The sequence below is a fragment of the Podarcis cretensis genome (genome assembly GCF_951804945.1).
Source record: "Podarcis cretensis genome assembly, chromosome: 12".
NCBI classification, from domain to species: domain Eukaryota; kingdom Metazoa; phylum Chordata; class Lepidosauria; order Squamata; family Lacertidae; genus Podarcis; species Podarcis cretensis.
Window position 1 is genome coordinate 55,141,758 of NC_137181.1, and position 11,429 is coordinate 55,153,186.

General features: G+C 44.3%; 1 long non-coding RNA gene across 1 annotated transcript in view; it reads left to right on the forward strand.

Annotated features, from left to right (window-relative positions):
- LOC307199701 overlaps positions 1 to 11,429 on the forward strand; it is a 401,509-nt gene that overhangs the window by 191,366 nt on the left and 198,714 nt on the right. The gene's annotated exons all lie outside the window — the stretch shown is intronic.

An 11,429-nucleotide genomic window follows, 5' to 3' on the forward strand; every position in this document is an offset into this window, starting at 1 on the left:
TCGAACCGCCGACCTTTCGATCGGCAAGTCCTAGGCGCTGAGGCTTTAACCCACAGCGCCACCTGCGTCCCAATAATTTATGGACCTAATAGGTATCTAAAGCCATTTGCACATAACAAAATATGTATTTTATCAAAGTACAGTGGTACCTCTGGATGCGAACGGGATCCATTCCAGAGCCCCGTTCACATCATGAAGCGAATGCAACCCGCGTCTGCGCATGCGCGGGTCGCGATTGGCCACTTCCACACATGCGCATGACGTCATTTTGAGCGTCTGCGCATGCGCGAGCAGTGAAACCCGGAAGTAACACGCTCCGTTACTTCCGGGTTGCTGCAGAGCGCAACCCGAAAATGCTTAACCTGAAGCTACTTCAACCAAGGTATGACTGTAATTGTTGAACTGAAATACAATTAAGAAGTATATTAATAGTGAAATACAGGCGGGGTCCATTACTATACATCATAGGAGCCTATACACTGTTGCTGCATGCAGATTTTATTTTATTTTTGTTTTTTATCTTATATTTTGGAAATGTACATCCAGTTTTTTCCCCCTTTAATTTTTTGGGGGGCCTCTAAGAGATTGGGGCCCTAAGCTATAGCTTGTTTAGCTTATACGTAAATCCGACACTGAGCACACTAATATCATTCATGCAATCTCACAACACATCTCATTTGGCCTGTACTTATCACAATGAAGGACCACACATATCTGCTATTTGGGTCCCTGAAGCACAGATTCACACAAAGCGGCAAAACGCTCTTGCAGGTTATTAACAGGATTTTTATTTGAAGTGCATATGCAGAACAAAGGCACAGGGCCTGTACACAGTAGTCAGGGTGCGCCCCTTTATACAGATTTGCAAAATAGAATACCACCTGATCTCTTGCAAGTCACCTGATTTCTTCTTTTTTTTAATATAAATTTTTATTAAGATTTTAAAGGTTACAGAAAAAAAATAGGAAAAAGCAAAAAAAGAGAAATATATATATATATATATATACATATACATAACAATTAACCATACATATAGAAAAACATCATCAAAAAACAGAAAAAAGAAAAAAGAAATAAAAAACAAAAACCTTTAAATCACTTACTTACATTCACTTATTTCCTTTACCTCCTCACGCCTCCCATTTTTGTATTCTAATTCAATTAGATATTCCAGCAAATCCTTCCAACTTTGTTTTTATCCTAATAGTTTATCTTAATATACTATAATTTTACATTCTCTCTTTCACCGATTCATTTTTACTTAATCCTTTATATCTTTTCTGCTAAAACCACATAATTTTTTTTCCCAACATCTTTCTAACATTCCTTAATTTTGCAATATTTCTGAAGATAAACTTTAAATTTCTTCCACTCATCTTCCACCGACTCTTCTCCTTGGTCTCGGATTCTGCCAGTCATCTCAGCCAATTCCATATAGTCCATCACCTTCATCTGCCATTCTTCCCGAGTGGGTAGATCTTGTGTTTTCCAATACTTTGCGATGAGTATTCTTGCTGCTGTTGTAGCGTACATAAAAAAAGTTCTATCGTCCTTTCGCACCAAGTGGCTGACCATGCCCAAGAGAAAGGCCTCTGGTTTCTTCTGGAAGGTTTATTTAAATATCTTTTTCATTTCATTATAGATCATCTCCCAAAAGCTCTTTATCTTTGGGCATGTCCACCAAAGGTGAAAGAATGTACCTTCAATCTCTTTACATTTCCAACATTTATTATCGGGCAAATGATAAATTTTTGCAAGCTTGACTGGTGCCAAGTACCACCTGTAAATCATTTTCATTATATTCTCTCTTAAGGCATTACATGCCGTAAACTTCATACCTGTAGTCCATAACTTTTCCCAGTCAGCCATCATAATATTATGTCCAACATCTTGTGCCCATTTAATCATGACAGATTTAACCATTTCATCCTGTGTATTCCATTTCAACAGCAAGTTATACATTCTTGACAAATTCTTAGTTTTAGGATCTAACAATTCTGTTTCCAATTTTGATTTTTCTACCTGAAAGCCAATTTTCTTATCCAAATTATAAGCCTCCCTTATTTGATAATAATGAAGCCAATCTCGTACTTTATTTTTTAGTTTGTCAAAACTCTGCAGTTTTAATCTATTTCCTTCTTGCTCCAAAATTTCCCAATATTTCGGCCAATTTGCCTCCATATTGGGTTTTTTCAGAGCCTTAGCTTCCATTGGTGATAACCACCTTGGAGTTTTATTTTCAAGCAAATCCTTATATCTTATCGAAACATTAAACAGTGCTTTCCTGACAATATGGTTTTTAAACGCTTTATGTGCTTAAACCTTATCGTACCACATATATGCATGCCACCCGAATACATTATTGAAACCTTCTAAGTCCAAAATGTCCGTGTTTTCAAGAAGCAGCCATTCTCTCAGCCAGCAAAAGGCGGCTGATTCATAGTAAAGCTTCAAGTCTGGCAGGGCAAGTCACCAGATTTCTTGTAAGTCACCTGATTTCTGGGAAATCGAAACTTATAATAAGTTCCTATATCACCATATAAGATCTTGGTCTTCTCTCCCTCCTTCAAGAGGACAATGGAAACAATATATTTCTCTTATTTAGCTAACTGTCAAGATACGTTCTATTCACAGCCAATGAACTTCAAAACGTCAATCTTACTGGCAGACCCTTTCCAGGTTCAGAGCAGTGGTGATTTAATTTTCATCACTCTCTCCTGCAGGCTTGCGCAATCCAAAATTTCCCCCCTCTTCTCCTGCTTCCAAGGGGGGTTTAATAGTTTAAATCGATGGAAGTTTAATCCCTTGCGGAAGACTTTCCAAGACTTTAGCTTGCAGCCTCTTTGCTTCAGTCTATTTACAAAAGGGGAAGGCGGACTTCCTGTTTTAAACCTCCCCATTTCGATGCCAAATTAAGACGTTTAAAAATCCAATTTTCCGTTCTACTCACGGGTAGTTGTTTTAAGATCAAATTGTCCACAGGAAAAAGTCAGCGCTCTCCGACAACAGCTATGCGGCTTCACTCCATGAAAGAAGCAGTCAATTCGAAGCACTGCGCCACTCACCCCACGTCGTTCCGGATCCCCGAAACCGGGTTTCCCCGCGAGTAGGGGAGGCCTCTTACACTCTTAGCGCCCATACTAAACCAATCCTCAGAGGGCTTGATCAGATCCCTCTAGCCCCATCCCTAGGGACCCATCTGTCACTCACCGTCCTACGGTCGTCTCGTTTCTCCCCAGCCGCCTTCTCCTGGTTTGCTGCTCTCCACAGCCCGGTAGACTGGGCAGAACACCCCCCCCCCCACTTCTTCAGCCAAAAATGGCTGGTGCGAGCTTTGAAGGCAGGGGAGGGTCCCCCACACTCCTAAGACCGGACAGGGAAGAGCAGACCTGCCTTTGTGCGAATTCTAGTGCTCATTATTATCCCGGACCGAGCCCCCAAAATGAAGGACCACACATATCTGCTATTTGGGTCCCTGAAGCACAGATTCACACAAAGCGGCAAAACGCTCTTGCAGGTTATTAACAGGATTTTTATTTGAAGTGCATATGCAGAACAAAGGCACAGGGCGATCAGTACGCAACCTTTACACAGTAGTCAGGGTGCGCCACTTTATATAGATTTGCAAAATAGAATACCACCTGATCTCTTGCAAGTCACCTGATTTCTTGTAAGTCACCTGATTTCTGGGAAATCGAAACTTATAATAAGTTCCTATATCACCATATAAGGTCTTGGTCTTCTCTCCCTCCTTCCTGCAACCTCCCTCATCCTGGTGTGACAATAAATCCTTGTTCTTTATCTCTATCTGCCCAGGCTAGACATTCTGAGGGGCCCATTTGCAATGTAACATTTAAGCATGTCCTTCAATAATAGAACATTTATGTTGTAATATGCTCCTTCAACAAACCTCCCTTTTTGTGTGAGTGTGGTTGCTCCAGAAGAAGGGTCTGTTGAGCAAAAAAGAATGCACACAAACAATTCCTGCATTGTTTGCGTCCCTTTCAACACTACAGTCCTGTGATTCTATATTAGACTTAATACACAGAAGATGGGGGTGGGACCAGCAGGCTTTATTAATTTTCCTTCCCCTTTGGTTCATGTGGATGTGTCACAGGGCAGGGCCTGCAACACTAAAGGCCTGGTCCTTAAATGTCACTGCTACTCCTCCTTGTAATACTCATAAAGGCTGACCAAACCTCAGAGACGTGAGGAACCACAAGATGTTTCTCATCAGTGGACCTCAATGTGCCTCAAGATGGCACATAGAGGAGCAGACTATAAGGTCCTTGTTGCTCCTAGATTGCATCCAGGATTTATGCGCTCTATGTGGGGCTACCTTTGAAGGTGACCCGGAAACTACAACTAATCCAGAATGCGGCAGCTAGACTGGTGACTGGGAGCAGCCGCCGAGACCACATAACACCAGTCTTGAAAGATCTACACTGGCTCCCAGTACGTTTCCGAGCACAATTCAAAGTGTTGGTGATGACCTTTAAACCCCTAAACAGCCTCGGTCCAGTATACCTGAAGGAGCGTCTCCACCCCCATCGTTCTGCCCAGACACTGAGGTCCAGCGCTGAGGGCTTTCTGGCAGTTCCCTCATTGCAAGAAGCCAAGTTACAGGGAACCAGGCAGAGGGCCTTCTCAGTGGTGGCACCTTCCCTGTGGAACGCCCTCCCATCAGATCTCAAAGAGATAAACAACTACCTTACATTTATCTGAAGGCAGCCCTGTTTAGGGAAGCTTTTAATGTTGAAAAGACCATTGTATTTTAATATTTTGTTGGAAGCCGCCCAGAGTGGCTAGGGAAACCAGAACTAGCACAGAACTTTTAAAGAACTGCCTATGCTGGTTCATATCTAGATAAACACTCTCTTTCCTTCAGCAGGCCCAACAAGCAGAGCAAAGTGGAGATAGTCATCTCTCATCGCTTATCTCCAGCATATGGAAATCAGGTAGCCTTCTTCTTGGGTGTTGGACTCGATGGCCCTTGTGGTCTCTTCCAACTCTATGATTCTATAAATATGGAAGTTTAATTAAGCCTATCCGGCTTTGTCTGATTGTTATGTAATGAAAACAGAGCTCTTCACTATTTCCCTTTCTATAGCCTCTTGCCCAGATGTGGTAAGAGCAGGGAGCAGGGAGCAGGGACAGGACTCAACACTCAATAGCCTCCTTTGATTTGATATTTTTTAAAAAAATCTTTTTGAATGTTACCAAGCAAAATGCCAGTTTTCAAAGGGCTTTGTGAAACCTCTGGCTACGAAATCATGACCATTGTTCTCCACCCAGCTTCTTGATGTGTCGATGAATGTACATTTAATTAAAACTGCAGGCTAGAGAGGCTCTCGAGGCAGCAACACAATTTGGGAGACTTCTTGAAATATTATAATGGCAATTTAACCTGGAATTTTCACGAGACGCATCTGCACCCCTCTGCATAGAATTACCTTTGTGCAAAACAATGCTTACGCCTGTATTAAGACAACAGCTTCCCTGCAGCTTTGCATTATGTTCAGCAGAAGTGGTGTCATCCTGCAAAGGACCACTTCAAGGCAGCATCTGGCATGTGGATACAGAAATAAAAACACCACGGACTTGAATAGTGCATATGCACATCTGAGCTCACTGTGATTTTTTAAAGTCCACCTCTGTGGAGCTAAACAGAGTTCATGCATTCATATTCATCCACTTCCAAAGGCTGGGAGTGCAGAGCAACATAGTTCAAGAAGATAGTTCAAGAAGAGTTATCTCCCGCTTGGACTACTGCAATGCGCTTTATGTGGGGCTACCTTTGAAGGTGACCCGGAAACTACAACTAATCCAGAATGCGGCAGCTAGACTGGTGACTGGCAGCGGCTGCTGAGACCACATAACACCGGTCTTGAAAGACCTACACTGGCTCCCAGTACGTTTCCGAGCACAATTCAAAGTGTTGGTGCTGACGTTTAAAGCCCTAAATGGCCTCGGTCCAGTATATCTGAAGGAGCGTCTCCACCCGCATCGCTCTGCCCAGACACTGAGGTCCAGTGCTGAGGGCCTTCTGGCGGTTCCCTCTCTGCGAGAAGTGAGGTTACAGGGAACCAGGCAGAGGGCCTTCTCGGTGGTGGCACCCGCCCTGTGGAACACCCTCCCACCAGATGTCAAAAAGAACAACAGCTATCAGACTTTTAGAAGACATCTGAAGGCAGCCCTGTTTAGGGAAGCTTTTAATGTTTAATAGACTATTGTATTTTAATATTATGTTTAAAGCCGCCCAGAGTGGCTGGGGAAACTCAACCAGGTGGGCGGTGTATAAATAATTTATTATTATTATTATTATTATTATTATTATTATTATTATTACTACTACTACTACTACTACTACTAGCACTACTACTACCTACCCACCTCAAATATAAACTGAACACAATAATGGTGCAAACTTACAGCTAACACAGGAGTGGGGAAACTGGTCTTTCAGGGACTGTTGGACTGCAACTCCCATAATCTTTGGGGCCGATGGGAGCTGGACTTCATCACCATGTGGAGAGCCTCAGGTTCCCCACCTCTGAGCTATCTAGATGTGACTTCATACATGAGGACAGGGTTTTTTGGTGGGTTTTTTTAAGTAAATAGTCCAGATCGACTGCTGTGGGAAGGGGGGGAGGGCAAAGGGTTCAAGCCCCTTTATCTATACCTGCCAGGATCCAAATCTGGGTCTGACCAAACTGCGGGAGCCAGTGGAAGACAGGAGTGCCTGGAGTGCTCTGGTCCATGGGGTCACGAAGAGTTGGACACGACTAAACGACTAAACAACAACAATTTATTTTATAAAACTATTTGCAAACTTGCTGATTGTTTGAATAGTGTCACTATGGTTTGTCTGTTAATTCTAAACAGCGAAAGCCCCAAAAGTCAGACTTCTTCTTTTTCTTTGTAAACCTAAACCTCTTTTGAATGGCTCTGCGTTCATTTCTAGCAAGACTAGGTACTTTGTGCATTGTGGCGAGGGACTGAGCTGTTTGGGTCTTGGGAGAAGGCCCTCTGCAAATGGGTTAATCAGCTGTTTGTGGGAGAAAAATTAGTCCTGGTGCACATCGAAAATTGCAGTTATCTGTACTGTTCCAGTAAATGCTGGCTTACAGTGTGCTGTTTGTTTGTTTGTTTGTTTGTTTGTGCTTATAAATAAAATCGTTTTAAAAAGTTAGTCCTGGTGGGTGTCATATAACACTTTTATGATTATCACAGAGGCCTCTCTTTGGAAAGTTAAGTAGCCATGTAAGCACACAGTGTTCTCACTGGTTATGGCTCAGCTTCACGAGAAGTGCTCTCCAGACGTGAAATGAGATCCCAGAAGTGTCTGGTGCAAGAAAAAAATGAAGGATGATGGGAAATCTGGTGTAAGCCACTTCTAGCCTGCTGGCTGCATGTTGGCTGTCTCAGTCATAAAGGTTGATATATTTCTGTAGACATTCTTTTGGAAGACATGAGGTTCAAATCGTGAGTGTGCCTCATTAAGCAAGCTACCGTCAATCAGTCAGCCTCAGTTTTCCTGTCTGCAAAGTGATAGTTTCTCCTGAAAATTATGACCTTGGGAAATGTCAGGGAACTGCCCATCGGAGCCAGAGGAGGAGGGAGGGCTCCAGAGGGATGCCGGAGAGCGTCCCAGGAGGGAGATAGGCAGCCCATCTGTGGGGGAAGGAAATCAGTGTAGCACCAGTGGAGAAGGGGGGCAGATGGGGGAATCAGTGAGGAGGCTCCAGGACTCCTCGCCGGAGACTAGCGGGGAGAGCACGGGTCCTCCGCTGCCCACACCCTCCCTGCGCAGAAGACTTCTGCGCAGGGAGAGTAGGCGGAGACTTGGCGTCAAAGAACTTCTTTGCTGGAAGAAGATCAAGAAACGCCCACTGACGGATTCTGCCATCGATTGAGACAGCCACGGATGGGTGGCTGTCCAGACAGAAAGGGTTCACCCAGGTGACTCAGCCAGGTGTGGCGACGACTTACGCACGAGCAACCCCTAGAACCATTACAGGAAAGGAAAGTCAAGACAAGCAGGAAAATTGTAGGGCCATGGGACATGAAATGGGAAAGTTTAATAATAATAATAATAATAATAATAATAATAATAATAATAATTTCTATATGGTTGCCCCAGCCACTCTGGGTGGCTTCCAATACATGTAAAAAGAATAATAATAAAATATCAAACATTAATAGTAACAATCTGATCCAATATAAAAAGATCACAATAACTTTAAAATAAACAACTTTAATAATAATAATAATAATAATAATAATAATAATAATAATAATAATTTATTATTTATACCCCGCCCATCTGGCTGGGTTTCCCCAGCCACTCTGGGCGGCTTCCAACAAAACACTAAAATACAGTAACCTATTAAACATTAAAAGCTTCCCTAAACTTATATCACATAAACTTATATAAGTTTACACTTATATATTACAATAAAGAATTACCACTCTATAATCAATAAAAACAGCAAATCACAATGCATAAAATACCACTAAACATACAAAACGGTGTAAAAGGATCAAATTAAAAAACAAGGACGCACAACGTATAATTTTTTTAAAAAATATATCCCTGAAAGTCCCAGCTGCTTCTGCTGTTCCCAAAGTCATGGTCTGGGAGAGGCTCCCAGGGCTGGAGGGGGTTGGGCAAGGCAGATGGAAAAAGCCATTGCCTGGTGACCAGCAAAAAGTTTCTCTCCCCTCAGAAGAGACAATAGAAGCATTATATCAGCCAGATCAACATTACCCAAATGGACTTGGACCTAAAAGAAAGCTATATACAAAGCGGATAAAACCATGCATGCTGCAAGAGTTTAGCTTCCCTTATTGTCACAGCAATCCCCAATGCCCAGAAGCCAAAGTGCCATATTATTTTCTCATGGAGCCAGTTTGTGGTCAAAGGCCACACACTTTCTTTCCTTGATGGAAGAGGGTGCCCAGAAACAGGTTTGATCCCCAACTGGAATGGGCCAAAATAGTTGGTTTCATGCAAGAGCACTTGGAACTGTCACCGCATAACTCTTCCAGTCCCCTTCCCCCAGAGAAGAGGTAATTGCAACTAAGCAGTACAGTGGTACCTCGGTTTTCAAACGTACAGTCATACCTTGGTTGTTGAACATCTTGGTCCTTATACGTTTCAGCTCCCGATTGAAACCCAGAAGTGAGTGTTCTGGTTTTCGAACATTTTTTGGAAGCCGGACGTCTGATGCAGCTTCCGCTATTGTTTCCAGTGCGCCTGCGCAGTCGGAAGCCATGCCTTGGTTTCCAAATGTTTTGGAAGCCAAGCGGACTTCTGGAACACATTCTGTTCAGAAACCAAGGTACAGCTGTAATCTGTTCTAGAAGACTTCCGAAAACCGATGCATTTACTTCCGAAAGCATTTGCTTATGGAAAACTCAAAACGGAAGCCGTGTGGCCCGTTCGACCTCCGAAAAGCATTCGAAAACCAAAGCAGTTACAGTGGTACCTCGGGTTAAGTACTTAATTCATTCCGGAGGCCCGTACGTAACCTGAAACTGTTCTTAACCTGAAGCACCACTTTAGCTAATGGGGCCTCCTGCTGCTGCCACCACACGATTTCTGTTCTCATCCTGAAGCAAAGTTCTAAACCTGAAGCCCTATTTCTGGGTTAGCGGAGTCTGTAACCTGAAGCGTATGTAACCTGAAACGTATGTAACCCGAGGTACCACTGTACTTCTGGGTTTTCAGTGTTTGAAAAATGTTCAACTTCCAAGACGTTAAAAAACCAAGGAACCGCTGTAGTTGTCATAGAATGATGGATCCATGGTGGGCTTCTTAAAGGTAAAGGTAAAGGTAAAGGTACCCCTGCCCGTACGGGCCAGTCTTGACAGATTCTGGGGTTGTGCGCCTATCTCACTTAAGAGGCCAGGGGCCAGCGCTGTCCGGAGACACTTCCGGGTCACGTGGCCAGCGTGACATCGCTGCTCTGGCGAGCCAGAGCCGCACACGGAAACGCCGTTTACCTTCCCGCTGGTAAGCGGTCCCTATTTATCTACTTGCACCTGGATGTGCTTTCGAACTGCTAGGTTGGCAGGCGCTGGGACCGAGCAGCGGGAGTGCACCCCGCCGCAGGGATTCGAACCGCCGACCTTTCGATCGGCAAGCCCTAGGCGCTGAGGCTTTAACCCACAGCGCCACCTGCGTCCCTGGTGGGCTTCTTAGGGGTGGTCAAATCACCACTACTTTAAAGACTGCAGGGATCGTTCCTTCTTTCAAGGACTCATTGGCCACACCCTGGACATACCCCTTCAGGCAAGCTTAAACCAGCCAAGAAGGGAGAGGAAGCATGTATGCCGCCCAGAGTGGCTGGGGAGGCCCAGCCAGATGGGTGGGGTATAAATAATAAATTATTATTATTATTATTATTATTATTATTATTATTATTATTATTATTATTATGTGATTCACATCATCACAAGCACCTTGCCTGTGTTACCAGCCAGAAGCATCTGAAATTGATCCTGTGCTGTTGCGTGTCGAGGTCCCCAAGCCACCTCCCAATAATTCACACATCACACATCAATTTTTGTTTAGGTTTTTGGCATGATTTTGGCCACAACTTTATTTAAATACACCCAAGTGAGTGGTTGGTTAGGCATTGGTTCCGACTATCTGTCCTTGCCCCAGGGACAAAACTGACTTCCGGATTCCAGCGGAAGCCAGTCAGGGAAACAATTTTGGGGAGAAATGAAGCTGGGCATCAGTCCCTCACTTCTCACCCTCATGCTCCTGGTGGCTTGCACGGCCCAAGTCCGATGCCAGGGACAAGGACGAAAGAATGGCAAGCCCCTGGATTCCTTTAACGGAATTCCCTTTCCGCACCACCATTGGAGGGGTAGGCACTTACCCCTCCACCAACCAATTTTAACCAATGCCTAACCGCCAACCTTACAAGTTGTGACGATTTGCTACGCAGTAGGCAAAAACCAAATGGCACCAGCCAATCAGCCAAATGGACAAAATTCCTACCAGGCCCCTGCCTCAAGGCAGACGACCCCATGACAGGCATAGCAAGGTCAAGTGAACAACTCCCCAATACAGGGAGGGTGTGCGGGTGATCTGGTGCAAGCACCAAGAGGACGCCCAAAGCTGGGGGTCCAGCATTTAAAACCTCTGACCCCTCCTTCAAAATTGGCAACAGGCAAAATTGGCAACAGGATCTGGGGCAGGAATGGGGAGTGTGCTGGGAGGAGAGTCCATATAGCCCCATTGCACTAGGGTGCTGCCTTTCACTAGCAAAACTGGGTAGTCGAACCCGGCCCCATGGCTCTGTGGCTCTTTCAAACAGAAAGAGCAAAGAAAACAGAGACAATGAGCCTCCGCCAATTCTGGCGCTGCTAAATCTCTGAGAGGAAATGGCCCAGGTCGAAGGCCTTTCCCTGTG